We start from the raw sequence: 19,296 nt of genomic DNA on the forward strand, positions 1-19,296 counted from the left end.
ATCAAAAAAGGAAATGTGTCATCTTAATTGGGACAAACTAAAAAGGAAAACGTGTCATTGTTAAATTCTCCAAATCATTGTCCCACATCGGTTTGGTGATGATCCTAGCTTCTCTATATAAGTGTGGATAACCCTCCCCCTTATGAGCTTATGAGGCCTTTTAAGGGTTGAGTGACCCATTTCTAATAGTAATCTTAAACGGGATGGAGGGAGTAATATTTTATCATTCGTAAACCTCATAGGATGCATTTCTTATGAACCACAAGTCATTATTATCTATCACCGTATTCTGAACTTGTGGAAATATTGGTGCGCTGACGCATAAGCAAAAGGAATGTATAGTGTTATTACAAAACATGAATCCAGTAACATTTGCACCAAAACAGTGCATTATTACATAAAAACTTGATCAGATTTGGAAAATAGAGAAGAAACGAGAGAGGTTGGGATCGTCCGACTTCAGTGATTTCCACAATCCCGGGTTCAATAATATCTTATGGGTCGAGGCCCAGCCAAATCAACAAGCACAGGAAGTTTCTTCATCAATCTTGGGCACTTTGTTATGGAGACAAATTCAATGGAGTTGCAAATGATGGTTGTTCCCTTGCATAGGCTCTTCAGTTTCGGAAGCTCTTCTAAACACAACTGATGTAATTTGGGGAGGACGAGGGAACGTTTCCCTTCATCATCGAACACATCTTCTATTTCTCCACAGTTACTCACATGAATAGTTTTAAGGTTGGGAACTCCTGATAGGAGTATCCCCACCTTCCTCAGTCTTGGCAGCTCATCTAACCATAAGGTTTTTAATTTAGGCAGGGTGAGGGAACTTGTTCCTCCATCTTCGAATATCTCTTCTATTTCTTCACACTCTTTCATATCAATATCTTCGAGGTTGGGAACCCCTGATATTGGTATCCTCATCTTGTTTTTATTACACTTGTCAATTCTTAGCTTTGTCAGAGAGGAAAACACAGGTTGTGTAAGTGCAGCTGATGCTCCTATTTCCCCCTTTTCGATCAACCCCTTCATATCATCCAACCCATACAGTACAATTTCTTCAAGATCAGACATTTGAGATGATAATCCTGCCTCACTCTTCAAAATGTACTCCATTCCTCCACAAAATTGAATTTTCAATCTCTTCAATCCATCCACAAAGCAAATGCTCAGACCCTCACATTTACTAATTGTTAGCTCCACAATTCCCTCTGCTAATACTCTCTCATCTTTAAGGTTGCATTCGGAAAGGAACAACTCTTTAATATAACATACTCCTCTTATTGCTTGGAAACTTTTATCATACGACCCCACTGCGATTGTGTAGCAAGTGTCATGCACCCGACTTCCCAAACTTGTAATAAAAGTATTAAAATCATTCACATTTTTCACTCTTCCACTAAACTCCTCTAGCAGTTTCAGATTCTCAATTTCTTCAATTACTACTTGTATATGGAATGGTAATTCTAAGTGCTGAAGATTCCCAAGTTTAAGAAATAAACCTCTTGGAAGTGTCTTCAATTTACACACATCCATTGCGAGGAACTTGAGACTGAATAATTCCTCAACTCCTCTAGGGACTTCCTTGATGGCTGTTTTCGAGAAGTCTAACTCCCTGAGTTCTTTCATCTCTCCCAAGTACGGCACATTTTCTAGCTTAAAACACGACCTAAGGAGCAATGCCTTGAGGCACTTTAGCGCACAGACTGACTTTGGCAACATCGTTATGTTAGCGCAGTAGCTAAAATCAAGAGTCTGTAGTACGTGCATGTTAGAAAAGAACGAATCTGGGATAAACTCCAACCAATAATTACCGAATAAAAGTAATGTTGAGAGCTTAGGACAATCAGGAGATATTCCTTCATCAATTCTCCTTATGCCATTGTACATTAAGGACACCCTCTCCAGATCCTTTGCCCATTCTATTTCTTTGGGAATTTCCTTCTCAACACTTGCTCTTACCATATGTTTCCCCTCACATATCTTCAATGCCATACCTCTTACAAGATCATGCATCTTCACGCATTCCGTGGGACCAAACATATCAGGAACAACACACCTTTCCAATAAGCAAACATTCACTAATTTATCCAATATGGAATGTCCTTGCTCAACTTGCGCTCTCCTCGTCTTTCTTTCATCCACCAACCCTCCTGAAATGAAATCTTTAACCAAACGATCTTTCAGTATTTCTTCATCTTCAGGATATAATGCACAATGCAGGAAACAATGTTGTAATGTATTGAATTCATTACTCTGACTATGATGATTTCTATTCAACCGATCAAAACTATATTTCAATAATTTATAAACATCACCGTCTCCTATGCCATTATTCCCTGAGACACGTTCTGTTAGTTCTGCATAAGCATCTCTCCATGTATGGATGGCTCTGTCGCCCCTCATGCTTCCAGCCACTATAACAATTGCTAGGGGCAGACCACCACACAATTCTGCCACAGATCTGGCAATTTTTTCTGCTGAAGAATCAAGTTCTATCTCATTTCTTAGCGTTTCATGGAACAATTCCCATGTCTCATGATGATGTAGATTTTTCACTTGAATCACTTTTTGGCAAGAAATTTGACGACACACTTCTAAGGAGCGAGTTGTTATAATCAACCTACAACACTTGACCGAAAAGGGCCATCCAACCTTTAACAGATCAATATTTTCCCACACATCATCTAATATCAGCACTGAATTCTTCATCTGAGACAAAGTTGTATGGAGTCTCCCTGCCCTTATGTCTTCATTATCCTCACCCACAATGTCCGCACCTATTAAACTGGCTATTTTATCTTGTACAGTCGAAACACTAAATTCTTGAGAGATTGTAACCCAAATCACATGTCCCCGAGAATGATGGAGGAGTCGATTGCGAATGTGCTTTGCCAGTGTCGTTTTGCCCACACCACCCATACCGCAAACACTAATGCTCGACACTTTCCGACTCTCCAAAAGTGTCAAAATCATTTCCAAATTTTCATTAAACGCTTCACCAACCATCCCATTTGTCAACAACTTCTCTCCCCTACTTCCACAAACATCAAGGACAAGTTCACCAAAATTCCGACTTTGCTCAATAAGCCTGTCAACCTCATCATTTAGTTTAGCAGGTAATCCTCCATCCATCAGTCTCATAATGAATCCTTCGGATTCCACTTGAGTCCCCAAATCAACAACTTGCTTTTCGATGGACCTGACTTCTTCCAACCACTCCTCAACTTCACGCTTTCTTTTCTTTCGACCAGAACGCTCTGAGTTCTTGATTTCCTCCTCCACATCATATGCCTTAGCACCCAATGTCTTCAAGTTTTTCTGCAGAGCTTTTAGATTGAGCTCAAAGTCCTTTATACTATTCACGTTATTGTGTGCATTATCTGCCGTTTGTTCCACCAACTTTGACATAAATAACTCCGCTAGCTTTGTCAAAATCGGCTCGAAAAACCAGCTTAACATTTTCACCACTTTGCTCTTCCCAAAGAAAACATAAACAAAAAACAACAATTATTTGATAAGCAAAATAGCTACATTCTCACTTTGATAAACAACAATCATCTATTCCGTCCGAAAATGAATTTGCAAGTAATGAACAAAGTATAAATCCAATATATGTTGAATATGTGAACATGATGCTAAGATGTTAGAGTGGAGTCTAATACAGATGATTGTTCAAAATTTCCTTCATTTTAAAACTTTCATTTCCTGAAGGCTTGGGGTAATATTCACCAGATTTTGTAAAATTCAGATAAAAGCAGAGATGTAAATTAGTAAGAGAATTGTTACCTGAGAGATGTGAAGTTGAGTCGGACTCTGTGTTGCAGTTTTCCGATTGTCCAATAGATATCGCCTTTTAGTTGCTTCTACTTTCAAACTTCTTTTTCTTTCTTCTTCTACACATTAGACTTAGACATTAGAAAGCTGAGATTTTGCTTTGACATGATCGCTTTTTGGGTTTTTCTTTTGTCCATATCGATTCATTTATGATTTGACGCTCGATTCAATTGATTCGCGCCAGTTTATTTATTGATTGGAGGAATTTGTACATTATCTTATCATGGATCATGGACAGCTTGTTTTTATCTATTACATGGCGTTTTTTTAAATAAGGAACTGTATTAAATAAATTAAATAAATATAAAATGAAATAGGAAAAAGTATATAATGTAGTATTAGAGAGGATAAAGTAAGTAGTTATTGGATGTTTATCTTTTGCAAAACAGAAAATAATTCAACTCTAAAAAATAATACGACTCAACTTAGTTGGGACGGAGTGAGTGCTACCAGTTATGATGAATATGTTAGCTCATACTCCTAATTAGTTTCGATACGAGTTTTAAGAAATGTAAAAAAAGGTTGTTGAATAAGTTAATTGAGTATAATTTTTATATATTAGTTTTATAATGAATGAAATAGGTTAGTGGAACGGAGTGAGTAATTTTTACTTTTCAAATTTTACTTGAACTAATATTAATACTTAATTCTCTTGACAATGAAAAGAGTTTTCCTTGAAGGTTCCATTTTGCTATTTATATGATATATCAACCCTTACTATCAGAAAAATCTTCAAGGCTGAACCATAGTTAATTTAACAAGAAAAGAAGGAGATTTTGTAGATGCAATGATCTGGTACATGTGTGATCAGCTAAAATAAAAATGGCTGATTTGTCATTAATTTTTTGTTTTAGTGGTTTTTGCTGAATGAAGTCACTTATTTCATTTATGCAAACTTCAAACTTTTTATACCAAACTTTTTATACCAAGTATGAAATAAAAATGTATGGAAGTTGTAATTACACCTAAAAGGGAGAAACTGCAAAGAGAATAAGATTGATAATTTAATTCTCTATTTTTTTAATATTAATAAAACACTCCGTACATATTTATAATATATAGTACAAAAAGATTTTCTGTAAACTAGAATATAAATAAAATCTTAAAGTAAATCAAATCATAATACCTAAACAATAAAATATAAAATAAGTTAAATAATTATATGAATAGATGTAAAAATATATATCCCTATCACTCTTATTTCATCTTGAACACATCTTCTAATCCTCCACACTTAGCGCAGTTGGTTTCGGGGGAGCAGATATTGCTACAAGAAATAGATATAAGGTCGGGAAAATCTGATAGTGATATCCCCACCATCCTCAGTCTTGGAAGATCATATAACCATACTTCTTTTAATTTGGGGAGTGTGAGGCAATGTCTATCTTCATCTTTGAATATCTCTTCTATTTCTTCACACTCCCTTATATCAATAACTTCAAGGTTGGGAGCTCTTGATAGTATCCCCAACTTCCTCAATCTCGAAAGATTTTTTAACTGTACTTCTTTAAAATTAGGGAGGGTTAGGGAACTTGTTCCTTCGTCTTTGAATATCTCTTCTATTGCATAACAGTAGCTGATGCTCCTATTTCCTCCTTTTCGATCAACCCCTTCATAGCATCCAACCAAACCAGTTCAATTTCTTCAAGAGTAGACATTTGAGATGATAATCCTGGCTCACTCCTCCAAATGTACTCCATTTCTCCACAACTTTCAATTCTCAATGTCTTCAATCCATCCACAAAGCATACGCCCAGACCCTCACATTGCTGCACAATTCCCTCTGCTAATACTCTCTCATCTTTAAGGTTGCAGTTGAACAGGAACAACTCTTTATTATGACATATTCCTCCTCTTTTATTGAATATTTCATAATACGATCCCACTAATATTCTGTAGCAAGTGTCACGCACCCGACTTCCCCAACTTGTAATCAAAGACTTCAAATCTTTCACATTTTCCACTCTTCCACTAAACTCCTCTAGCTGTTTCAGATTCTCAATTTCTTCAACTTTTACTTCTATATGCAATGGTAATTCCAAGTGCTGAAGATTCCCAAGTTTAAGAAAAAATCCTTCTGGAAGCATCCAAAATTCACGCACATCCAATGCGAGGAATTTGAGATTGATTTTGTAATATGGATGACGAACATACTAACCACTAGGATAGAAATTGATTTTGTAAACTTAGGACTACATATATTATAAAAGCACAAAGATTTGGGGGTACCGTTGTACCCCTTGTTCCCATGTGCATACGCCTCTGCTCTGATTCCACCTAGATCGATCATTGATGCTTGCCTTCTTTGGTTCCACTGACAAAACTTAAAAGCTTTGTCATATTTTGGCTTCAGTATAGTTCCGATATTTTGAATTTTAATTTGAAATATGTACATATTCAGATTCTAAATTTTTTGGATCCATATAATTTAGTAAAGTAAATTGGTACACTAACAATTAACTAATCCAATTGTTGAATTTGTAAATTAATAGGAGTAAAATTAATATAAGTAACACATGAATTACCAGGAAATTCTACATGAAAAAAAAACGCCTTCCCCTTTCTCCTCACTAATTATTGAATTCATAAATTTAAAAAAATAAATGAAAGTAAAAATACAAATTCCAAAATGAAATTACACATTAATTACCCTAGAAACCCTATGTGAAAAAGGCGCCTTCCTCTCTCCTCCTCCTCCTCCCGGGCTTGGATCCCCTGCTGTGGAGAAATCACAACAGGAGATGTTGCACTCTCTCATTCTTATATCTTATTCATAAAATATAATATTAAAAAATTAAGTCTATTTTGTAATTAAACCCATTCTAATATCTTATTCATAAAATATAATATTAAAAAATTAAGTATGTTTTATAATTAAAAATGACATGTGAGAGGCACAACATCCCCTGCGGGGGATCCAAATCCCTTCGAATGCTCCACCTCTGTTATAAAATATTACTAATATAGATGTTCAGTCCCATTGACTTTTCTGCCATCTTTTTGTAAAAATGATAAAAAATAGTTAACGTGGAGAAATGGTAAAGTAAGAGAGAGAATTATGTAGATAAGACTCTTCTCTATATTATTCTCTCTCTTAATTTACCATTTCTCCTCTTTAACTATTTTTTTTATCATTTTTACAAAAAGATGGCAAAAAAGTCAATGGGACCGCTAAAGCGGGACGGAGGGAGTATAACAATATCTTCGATATGCACTTTGGGTAATATGGATTATGGAATTACAATTTAATCTTAAATTTTATTTTTGTAATTGTTGTATCCTATGTATTATGTTTGTTACCTATTGATCCTAAACAATATGTTTTGATCCAAAGTTAACTACTACTTCCGTCTCAAAGAAATAGGTCATTTGGGTTCGATACGAGTTTTAGTGCATAATTGGTAAAGTAAGAGAGAAGGAGAAAAAGAAGTTGAAAATGTGTAGTGTGTGGTCCATAAATAAAAAAAGTACTCTCTCTGTCCCGCTTAAGATGACACGTTTTCCTTTTTAGTTTGTCCCAACTAAGATGACACATTTCCTTTTTTGGAAACTTTATCTCTTCAATTAATACACCCAACAACTTTTTCTACTCCTATTAAAATATTTATCTTTCTTTCTCTCTCTATTTTCATATTTGCACCTATTTTTTTTCTCTTCAATTAAACACTTTAACCAATAACTCCTAAAATCTCGTGCCGGCCAAAGAATGTGTCATCTTAGCCGGGACGGAGGGAGTAAAAATTAAGGAGAAAAAGGTTATGAATATAGACTATTTATATGTGACGGGTGAAAAGAAAAATATGACATAATTCTATAGGACGAAGGGAGTATTTTGTTAAAAACTTTACTGTCAAACTTATTTTGACCAAATTTGAGACTTAATATTGAACTAAAATAACCCAATTAACCAAATTAATATTAATTTGATTAACCTAATGATAATTAATTAGGTTAATCGTATTAATCTGATTCAAAATTAACTTATTCAATTGGCCAAACCAAGTTTTTGACGAAATTGGTAATTTTTAGACTAAAACATATTGTTTGAAACTAAAATGTAACACACTTAATGTATACTACTAAAAGTTTTTTAGGACATATATAAGGGACCAATTTTGGTCTAGTCTTGAAGAAATATTTTTGAGAAATACTCTCTCCGTTCCTTCATAGTTGAGTCATTTTTCCATTTCAGGAAGTTCCCTCATAGTTGAGTCATATCCATTTATAGTAATTTTTTCCTCTCTCTTACTTTACTCTCTCTTACTTTATTCTCTCTACTTTATTCACTTTTTACTTTATTTTCTCTACCTTTTTTTCTTTCTTATTTTTTTATCTATTTATTTAACACACTCAACATTCATTTCTTAAACTCCATGCCGAAAAGTTCCGCCTCAACTATGAGGGAACGGAGGGAGTAGTTCAGAATTGTATTATTGAAATCTTTTTAATCTATATTAATTCTTGAATGAGTACAGTGATAATAATCTGTGATCATTTCCGAACCTCCACCTCCACCACCATTTAAATAAAATGGATGCATTTCTGATAAAGCATGACTCATTATTGTCTAACATCAATTTATGAACTTATGGATATATGGGTGTGTTGACGCATAAGCAAAGGGAATGTATCGTGTGATTACATACATGAATCCAGAAACATTTGCGCCAAAAACAATGCATTAATAGATATAACTATTATCAGAGGGGTGTGATCAATTGTTAACTTTCTTAAGTTGCTAACTTGCTAACTCAACAATGCAGTGTATTAAAAATGTCAACACGATGACATTATAATGTCAACACATAATTTTGTTGAACTTCAATATAATATGTTGATATTATGTGTTGACATTTTGATGTCACTGTGTTGACATTTTTAATACATTGTATTGATAAGTTAGCAGAGTTAGCAATTTAAATAGTTAGCAATATAACACACCCCTATTATCAGATATGGAAAATAGAGAGAGGTTGGGATGGTCCGACTCCAATGATTCCCACAGTTCTGGGTTGACCCTTATCTTAAATCGTCGAGGCACAGCCAAATCCACAAGCACAGGAAGTTTGTTCATCAATCTTGGGCACTTTTTTATGAATATAGCTTCAATTGAGTTGCAAATGATGGTTGTTCCCTTGCATAGGCTCTTCAGTCTTGGAAGCTCTTCCAACTTCAACTGTTTTAATTTGGGCAGGGTGAGGCATCCTCTTCCTTCATCATCGATTACATCTTCTAATCCTCCACACTCACTCACAGAAATAGTTATAAGGTTAGGAACTCCTGATAGTGATATCCCCACCTTCCTCAGTCTTGGAAGATCATATAACCATACTTCTTTTAATTTGGGGAGTGTGAGGAAATATCGATCTTCATCTTTGAATATCTCTTCTATTTCTTCACAATTGCTGATATGAATAACTCCAAGGTTGGGAGCTCTTGATAGTATCCCCACCTTCCTTAGTCTTGGCAGCCCATGTAACCTTAAGGTTTTTAATTTAGCGAGGGCGAGGGAACTTCTTCCTTCGTCTTCGAATATCTCTTCTACTTCATCACACTCGATGATATCAATAACTTCAAGGTTGGCAGCTCTTGATAGTATCCCCACCTTCCTCAGTTTTGGCAGCCCTGTACTTGTTTTAATTTAGGGAGGGTGAGGGAACCGGTTCCTTCATCCTCGAATATCTCTTCTATTTCTTCACACTCGCTTATATCAATAAGTTCGAGGTTGGGAGCTCCTGGTAGTGGTATCCTCATCTTGTTACACTTATCAATTCTTAACCGTATCAGAGAAGAAAACACAGGCCATGCAAGTGCAGCTGATGCTCCTATTTCCCCCTCTTCGACCAACCCCTTCATATCATCCAACCCAACCAATTCAATTTCTGTAAGAGTAGCCATTTGACATTTCTTCAAAATGTATTCTATGTCTCCACACCATTTAATTTTCAATCTCTCCAATCCATCCACAAAGCATATGGTCGGACCCTCACATTCAATAATTGTTAGTTGCTCAATTCCCTCTGCTAATATTCTCTCATCTTCAAGGTTGCATTCGGACAGGAACAACTGTTTATTATAACATGCTCCTCCTGTTATTTCGAATGTATCTTCATGATACGATCCCACTAATATTATGTAGCAAGTGTCATGCACCCGATTTCTCCAACTTGTAATTAAAGAATTAAAATCATTCACATTGTCCACTCTTCCACTAAACTCCTCTAGCAGTTTCAGATTCTCAATTTCTTCAATTACTACTTGTACACAAAATGGTAATTCTAAATGCTGAAGATTCCCAAGTTTATGGAACAAACCTCTTGGAAGTATCTTCAAGTTAGACGATTCCAACGCGAGGAATTTGAGATTGAATAATTCTCCAACTCCTTGAGGTACTTCCATGATGGCTGTGAGCGAGAGGTTTAACTCCCTGATTTCTTTCATCTCTCCCAAGTATGGCACATTTTTCAGCTTATAACACGACTCAAGGAGCAATGCCTTGAGGCTCTTCATGGCACAGACTGAGTTTGGCAGCATTGTTATGACAGTCCAGCTCAAATCAAGAGTACATAGTCCTTGCATTTTAGAAAAGAATGAATCTGGGATAAACTCCAGCCGATGATTATTGCATAAAAGCAATGTAGAGAGCTTAGGACAATCGGGAGACATTCCTTCTTCAATTCTCCTTATGCCATTTTCCATTAAGGACACCTTCTCCAGATCCTTTGCCCATTCTGATTCTTTGGGAATTTCCTTCAAAGACCAATCACCTGCTCTTACCATATATTTCCCCTCACATATCTTCAATGCCATACTTCTTACAAGATCATGCATCTTCACTCATTTCATAGGACGATCAAATTCATCGGGAACAACGCAACTTTCCAATAAGCATACATTCACTAATTTATCCAATATGAAATGTCCTTGCTCAACTTGCGCTCTCCTTGTCTTACTTTCATCCACCAACCCTCCTGAAATGAACTCTCTAACCAAACGCTCTCTATTTATTTCTTCATCTTCAGGATACCGTCTAGATCATGGAACCAGTGTTTCGATCAAACCGTTCAAAAGTTTGGATTCGAAAAATGCCCTAATGAAAGCTGCGTGAATAAGAAGGTTGAGAAAGGAAATGTTGTGTTCTTAGTTTTATATGTAGATGACATTCTTCTAATTGGAAACAATAAAAAGATGTTGTCATCAGTGCGAACTTGGTTGTCCAGCCAGTTCGAGATGAAAGATATGGGTGATGCGGGACACATTCTCGGTATCAAGGTTCTTAGGAACCGTGCAAAGAGAATGTTGTGCTTATCCCAAGAATCTTACATCGACACAGTACTCAGACACTTTAGCATGCAAGATGCCAAGAAAGGTTTCCTACCTTTTAGACATGGCATCCATTTATCTCAAGAGATGTGTCCTAAGACAACATCTGAGATAGAAGAATACCATATGCCCCGGCAGTTGGTAGTCTCATGTATGCTATGCTTTGTACTAGACCTGATATTTGCTTTGCTGTTGGCATGGTAGCAAGATATCAATCAAATCCCGGCCAAGGACATTGGACTGCCGTAAAGAACATACTCAAGTACCTTAATCGGATTAAGGACTATGTTATAGTTTACAATGCAGCCGAGCTCTGTCCTTTAGGATATACAGATTCAGATTTTCAAGCTGATGTAGATTCGAGAAAATCAACTTCCGGATATGTGTTTACCTTAGGAGGTGGAGCTGTAATTTGGAAGAGTGTAAAGCAGAAATGCATTGCAGACTCTACCATGGAATCCGAGTATGTGGCCGCTTCGGAGGCTGCAAAAGAGGTTGTATGGCTTAAGAACTTCCTTCTGGACTTAGGTGTGGTTGCGAATATGCCCAAGAGCATCACCATTTATTGTGATAATTCTGGTGCTGTGGCAAATTCGAGGGAACCACGGGCTCATAAGGCGAGCAAGCACATAGAGAGGAAGTATCATATCATTCGAGATATAGCGCAGAGAGGAGACATAAAAGTGGTCAAGATTGAGTCAGAAAACAACCTGGCAGATCCTTTCACAAATGCATTAGCGGTAAAGCCGTATGAAAGCCATGTTGAAGGAATGGGAGTTCGACTAATTCAAGACCTCAATCCGCTTTCAGTATAAGTGGTAGAATTAGACGTTAGCACATTTTTTTTAATACTCGAAAGTGTTTTGAGTATAAGTGGGAGATTGTTAGAGTTTGTATACTAGAAATCACGTTTCGAGTGATTGAATACTATAAAACTCTTATTTTATTTTCCAATAAATAAAACAGATTATTTTTGTCATAATGTTGTTATGTTTTACATTTAATGGATGTTAATGCATGTTTAAATGTATAAGTTAACTTAACAAAGTCTAAGTCTTTGTTTTAGTAGACCGGTTGTGGGCGTCGTCCACTTTAAGGTAACATGGTCAATTCTAAACAAAGAAAAAGATGAATTTCACAACCTAGTTGGAATTTGACTATCCATCGAGAAAGGTTGCAATGTCAGTCTGCATATTTCTAAACCTTACTGAAATAAGATGACATTGGTGTGGTATAGCACTGAACGGATCTAACAGCAAGACTTGTCCTTAGGCTATCTACTGAAAGGCGAGGTTTTGATAAATGTTTGTTTCTTAATCAATGTAGGTTAGCATTGAGCATACGGTATTGATTATGCATTACTTTGACTTATCAAATGGTGCGGGTTTTTCGTAACCCAATTATCCTGATATATTGGGTAGTGGTGATCAATATCTAGCGGTGCTAGGATTGCTATTATATTGAATCGTGCGCGAGCTGATTCTCATTTGATAATGTCCTCAAGAGGAGCGCGAAACAAGGTTTTATTATTCGGAACCTAGCTAGTTGGAGTTTGATTACTCTATGAATAATAAATAAGCGTTTCATGCTAAGTCCACTATTGGAATTAATAAGAAGTTAATTAATTAAGTCAATAGCAGACATTAATTAATTGATGGACATTTTAATCTTAAGTGCGGGAAATAAAAGTTAAACGGAAACCCGGATTACTTGTAATTTCGGATTTGGATGGGGAGAGTTCAATATTACTTCTGTAGTGGCTGCTCGTAATATTCCAATTATAACTTATATTAAATTGTGGGTTCAATTTAATTAGTAAAAAGTAAATTGGATGAGCCCATATCCAAAACCTTCCATAGATCTCTGTCTGGGCTCAAAAGGAACTTAATATAAATAGGAGAATAAAGGACACAGAAATAACACAATTTTATTCTTAAAATAATCGAAATTCCCCCCCCCCCCAGCTGAAGGAGATTTCGAATTCCACTCCTATTCCCAAAAGGATTTCTTCTGTCTTCTTTATTTAAGTCGTAGTATTCTAGTAAGATCAGCCCACACTGATATTGGAATACAGTTCGGGAATCAAAGAGAAGATTTATGGTCTAGTATTCAAAGCATCACGTGGAGAAGAAGCTGGCCATCTTCAATTCTTTGGAGAATTAATTAGGTATTTTTCTGCTCCGTAGAAAAGTATATTTTAGGTTTCAATATTCTTAAAGCATGATTAATTCAAGTTATGAGCATGATACATGTGATAATTATGCGAATAGATTTTGTCTAAATAATCTGCTAAATAGATCTGATTATTATGTGATTTATTGGTGTGATTAATAATTGTAAAATTATGATAATCAATTCAACACCGCATCCGCTGCCGGTTCCATCATCTCAATCACAGTGGAGTCGTCCCCTCATTTCCCCAAGCCAACCTGAGCCTGATTGGAGTAATCGCCCCTATTCACAAAGCCAAGATGAGCCGAAATGGGGTGGAGCCCGAGCATCAGTCGATTCATACTTCAACAATTATCAATTTGTGGCTCCTCAACGAGTTGAAGAAGATGATGATGAAGGAGAAGAAGAAAATAAAGTGGAAGAAGAAAATGATGACAGCAATGAGGAAAATGAGGAAGCAGAGGTTCAGAACACCCATGTACAACCTCGCCCAGTTGCGGAGGGTTCATCACGCACCGGGGTTGGGAAGTACGTGAGCAAAGTGATGAAGATATTTTCAACTAGGAAGAATAAGGGGATTGAACCGTCGAAATACACTCCATCAACGTATAAGTAGCTCATTGTGGAATGATTTAATGTCATGTATGTTTTGTTTGCTTGAACTTATTTTCATTATATATTGATGTTTTGGTACTTGATTAACAGGTTTATGGTGTCATACTTTAAGATAAATTCTTGCCAAATTTTTTTAAAAAATCGACAACTTTAATGTAAAAACCATTATACAATTACCTTTAATAGATAAAATTATAGTGCGAAAGATAATTTAAATCAAAAGATTTATACGAAACTATAAGTTTTTGTTAATTGTGAAAAATAATTTAAATTCTCATATTGAAGGCTCAAAGCTCAATTACTCAACCAATCCATCACAAAATGAGAAAATCATTACCAAAAAAAGGTCCACCAACATAAAGGTACTCAACCAATCCATCACAAAATGAGAAAATCATTACATAAAAAAGGTCCACCAAGATAAAGGTGAAGGGACTTGCAGCGGAAGCGATCACAAGAAATCAATTACATAATAATTCTGATCTATTTAGCGGATTATTTAGACAAATTCTATTCGCGTAATTAGCACATGTATCATGCTCATAACTCAAATAAAACATGCTTTAAATTAATTGAAACCTAAAACATGCTTTTCTAGGGTTTAGCCATTATACCTTAAAGATTCTCCAAAGAATCGAAGATAGCTAACGCCTTCTCCACGTGAAGATCTTTAGTACAAAACCATTCTGTCTGGTTCCCGGACTGTAAACTGATATCAGGGTGGGCTGATCTCATCAGTGCACTAGGATTTAAATAGAGATGACAGAAATCCTATCCCTCAAAGGAGAGAAATTTGACACCTCCTAGAAGAGAGGGGGGGGCGAAAATTTTGAGTAAGAAACAAGTGTATTTTCTGTCTCCTTTATTCTCCTATTTATATTAAGTCACATACTGGGCCCAGACAGGGATCTATGGAAGACTTTGGATATGGGCTCCTCCAATTAGCTTTTTACTAATTAAATTAAACCCAATTTAATATAAACTTAAAATTGGAATATTACGAGCAGCCACTACAGAAGTAATATTGCACTCCCCATCCAAATCCGAAATTATAAGTATTTCGGGTTTCCATTACTTTATATTTATTTCCTGCGCTTAAGATAGAAACATCCATTAATTAATTATTGTCTGCTATGGACTTAATTAATTAATATCTTATTTATTCCAAGTAGCTAGGTTCTGAATAATAAAACCTTATTTCAAGCTTCTCTTGAGGATGTTATCAAACGAGACTCACCTCGCGCACGATTCAACATAATAGCAATCCTAGCACCGCTAGATATTAATCCCCACTACCCAATATACCAGGCTTATTAGGTTACGAAAAACCCGCACCATTTGGTAAGTTAAAGTAGTGCATAATCAATACCGTATGCTCAATGCTAACGTACATTGATTAAGAAATAACAATTTACAAGACCTCGTCTTTCAGTAGATAGCATAACTGTCTCGCTGTTAGATCCATTCAGTGCTATACCACCAACGTCATCTTATTTCAGTAAGGCTTAGAAATAATCGGACTGACATTGCAACCTTTCACGATAGGTAGTCTAAGCCTATCTAGGTTGTGAAATTATTCTTTTTCTTTGTTTAGAACTGACTGTGTTACCTTAAAGTGAACGACGCCCACAACCGGTCTACTAAAACAAAGACTTAGACTTTGTTAAGTTACTTATACATTTAAATATGCAATAAATATCCATTAAATGTGAAACATAACAACATTATGACAAAAATAATCTGTTTATTCCTTTGGAAAATAAAATAAGAGTTTTAACAGTATTCAATAACTCGAAAGGTGATTTCTAGTATACAAACTCTAACAAAAGGTACTCAACAAATCCATCACAAAATGAGAAAATCATTACATAAAAAAGGTCCACCAAGATAAAGGTAACAACTTGCTTTTCATCCAACCGTAGTAGAAACACAGTCTTCACCAACAAGTCATGTTACAACAGAAAGAGTATGATTTACCATAACAAGATCCAACATGCACTAGTAAATTAAATTAAGAAAAACTAAAATTTAGAATAAAAAATACCTGCGCAACAAAAAGTGGGAGGATCCTACTGCAAATGTCAACAACTCCTACATAACACGACCGACAGTGCAATTTCTTCGGTCATGCCCCTCTACGCCGCAATTCCTACACTTGCGGGGAGCTCTCGGTTCATCTTCCTCGCGGACATCCATTTGACTAGGAATCCTCTTTCTTCTGCCTGTTCCACGCTTTCGAGGAAGCAAGTGCTCAGGGGTGATACACAATTTCCATCCGGGTTTAGCCCAATAGTCTTCGTATCTTGGTGCTCCAAATGGGCCACCAGAGTACTGTGCTTCCCATGTGGCTTTATGGTTGTGTTTATCAATGAGTTCAAACATAGCGTTAGCTCTATATCTAGCAACAGTGCAAGCATGTGAACAAGGAACTCTTCACATCTGCCACTTCCCACAAGTGCAATTTGAAGAAAAAAACTTGACCTCTTGTTTGTTGTTCCCCTTTGCCTGTGCATTTTCCATTCGTGGACGACTTAAAATTTGGTGATGGCCTAGTTCTCGGTCAAGTACAGAACAATAATGTTTTTTCCCCCTCGCATCATTCGCAGCAAGTTTATCCCGGCCCACGGGGTTAATCGACCTTCAGTGTGTTGTATTTCTGTTTTCTATCTGCCCACCATTGCATTGTTCTCCAAAATGTCAGATCCACTAAAGCTCTAATCGGCAACTGTCTAACACCTTTCAACACTCTGTTGTAGCTCTCTGACATGTTTGTTGAGGTCACCCCCCATCTCAGTTCATCATCGTAACAAAGAGACCAATTTTCTTTTTTGGCTTTATTGAGCTCTTGTATCGCAACAATGCTTTCCTCCCGTAGTGCACGTCGCCTTCGGATGTATTTACGTACTTGAGTTGTGATACCCAATCCCCATATCTTTCCTTTCACATTAATGCCCTTACATTTCGCCATGATATTTTTCCTCAAATGTACCAAACACCATTTGTGGTGACATATCGGCGGCTTTTTCCATTCATCAGAACGCATAGCCTTAATGATTCCTTTATACCTATCCGATATGATGCACACCTCCCATTGGTATTTCACCACATGAATTCTTACATGATCTGAAAACCACTGCCAACTGTCGCCAGTTTCTTCATCAACAACAGCATATGCAATCGGCAGAGTCTTCTTGTTAGCATCAACACCACAAGCAACAAGCAATTTACCTTTAAATCTTCCTCGAAGGTGAGTCCCGTCTATTGTTAAAACTGGTTGACACTCTTGTAAAGCATGTATAGCAGGTCCAAGTGCCCAGAAAACATAATAGAAGACTTTATTACGTCCCTGGCTCAACAACTCATTGTGCTTCCACTCAACAATTGTGCCTGGATTCCTTGACTGCAGTTCAAGCATGTAGTTTGACAACTGTCTAAATGACTCCTCCCACCCACCAAATACAATCTCTATAGCCCTTCTCCGCGCATACCATGCCTTTTTATAACTGATTACCACATGAAATTTGTCAAGAACAAAATTTCTTACGGCTGCGGCTTTGTACTCAGCATTTTTTTAGCAATTGATGGCGAATACACAAAGCAATCATTGATGATGAAAAGTTAGCATGTCCTATCCTCTATCATTACGATGGCCTTCACAACTATGGCGTTCCACTTACTTCCTAATTTCCCACATATCATCATGGGCCCGTTGTGTCACAGAAACTTCCCAAGAACATTCATTCGCCTTTTCAGCGTCGGTCTCGCTGATAATAGCTACCCCATCTTCTGTCCTCCCGCATTTAGCATGCCACCTTCTTAATTTGATCTCCACCACCCTAAATTGTCGATGTTGCCTCAAACTCCACATAGTGATAGCAGTCTTCACATGCAACTTGCTATCAAATTTTTTTCCCGCATTAATCCGATACGGATGTTCCTCATCCCAGTGCATAGTGCTGTGTTCATTACCAACATCAGGTACCCCAGAAGGACAACTCGGTAATTTGCGAAAATATTTCAACCCACTGTGAACGTATTTTGGAAGTGGTTGCTTACCTTGCACGACGGGTTTATATATTACCTCCTCATCACTGGAAATATCAGCTCACTTAAAATAGTGTCAGATGATGATGACGACAATGGTGGATCACGGTCTCTTCGTACAACATCAACATCAACATTATCCTGAACATCCACTTGATTATCCATTCCAACATCAGTAGCATTAGCAACAACTGCTTGCTCATTCATACCACAATCAAAGCTCATATATTCAACCCTCGTAGATGATCCAACACTGTAATCAACAATTGGTGGGATTTCTAGATTTCTTAAAGGCGAATACTCAAGAAATAATTCAATATGACGAGTAGAATTTTGAGCCTCATTGAACATACACAACACACTTTCATCACTGTCAACCCCAGTACATATGTAACTCATACCGGTACTATAGAGACAATGCCTCCATGATATTTCAATGGAATGTTGATTCATATCTATTCTTATCTTAGCACATATCATTGCAACTAATTCAGAGAATGAGACACATGAATTCAATACGATGGAGCCTCTCGCACGAGGTGGATCATAACCAATACCCACTTGAGGAAGTTGAACTATTCTACCACCCCAATACAAACTCACAAATACTGGCATCGTTTCTGCATAAAAAAATATACAACATAATAACAATTAGAGATAATTTTTTTTCTATAAACCCTAATTTAGTAAATTTGACAAGTTTGGCATTAGAAATCCTAATGTTATGCAATAAACAACGAATAAGTGAGAAATGTTGAAAGATTGAACAAAACTTACCGAAAGATAAGAGGAAATGGCCGGAAATCGGCGAGAATCGCCGGAAATCGACCAACAAATCGCCTGCCCCTTTTCTCTCTTCCTCTCTTGCGCAGAATGAAGCTACTGCCTCTGCCGCGATTGTTTTAAATCGACGAAGAGACGCATGACGCTTATGCGTCTTACCCTAAGAAGCATGACCGTCATGCGTCTTTTAATTAAAAAAAAAAAATTCAAAGACGCATGATCTCTATGCGTCTTACCCTAAAACGCATGACGCTAGTGCGTTTCATTAAAAGGAGACGCATGACCTTAATGCGTCTCTCCCAAAGTCGGATTTTAAGAAAAGTCCAGTACAAATATGGAACCTAAGTTTTTCCCTAGAAGCAAAAGAGAAATACCCCACGTGGGCAGTGGCTGATTCAGTTCCGGCGGTGGAAGATTCTGCTTCTTTCCCCGCGGCTCTCTCGGAGGTGGCTGTCTGGTTTGGGAGAAGAGTAGCTGCTAGAGGTGCGGTGCTTGAGGCTGGGGAAGTCGCCAACGGCTTGC

The 19,296-nt window shown here is 36.8% G+C and overlaps 3 pseudogenes across 1 annotated transcript; all 3 read right to left on the minus strand.

The window, feature by feature from the left end:
- Positions 1 to 329: 329 nt before the first annotated feature.
- Positions 330 to 3,967, minus strand: LOC125205180 (putative disease resistance protein At1g61300; annotated as a pseudogene). Its single transcript, XR_016133024.1, has 2 exons — positions 3,790 to 3,967; positions 330 to 3,477 (listed from the first exon to the last, which is right to left on the minus strand). The product of XR_016133024.1 is annotated as a putative disease resistance protein At1g61300 (transcript).
- Positions 3,968 to 8,406: 4,439 nt separating this feature from the next.
- LOC148923005 (disease resistance protein At4g27190-like) lies at positions 8,407 to 13,953 on the minus strand (annotated as a pseudogene).
- A 2,085-nt stretch (positions 13,954 to 16,038) lies between these two features.
- Positions 16,039 to 18,606, minus strand: LOC148923006 (uncharacterized; annotated as a pseudogene).
- Positions 18,607 to 19,296: the final 690 nt, after the last annotated feature.

Source organism: Salvia hispanica, chromosome 6 (genome assembly GCF_029641045.1).
Source record: "Salvia hispanica isolate PSC_SH4W2 chromosome 6, Shi_PSC_v1, whole genome shotgun sequence".
Taxonomy (NCBI): Eukaryota; Viridiplantae; Streptophyta; class Magnoliopsida; order Lamiales; family Lamiaceae; genus Salvia; species Salvia hispanica.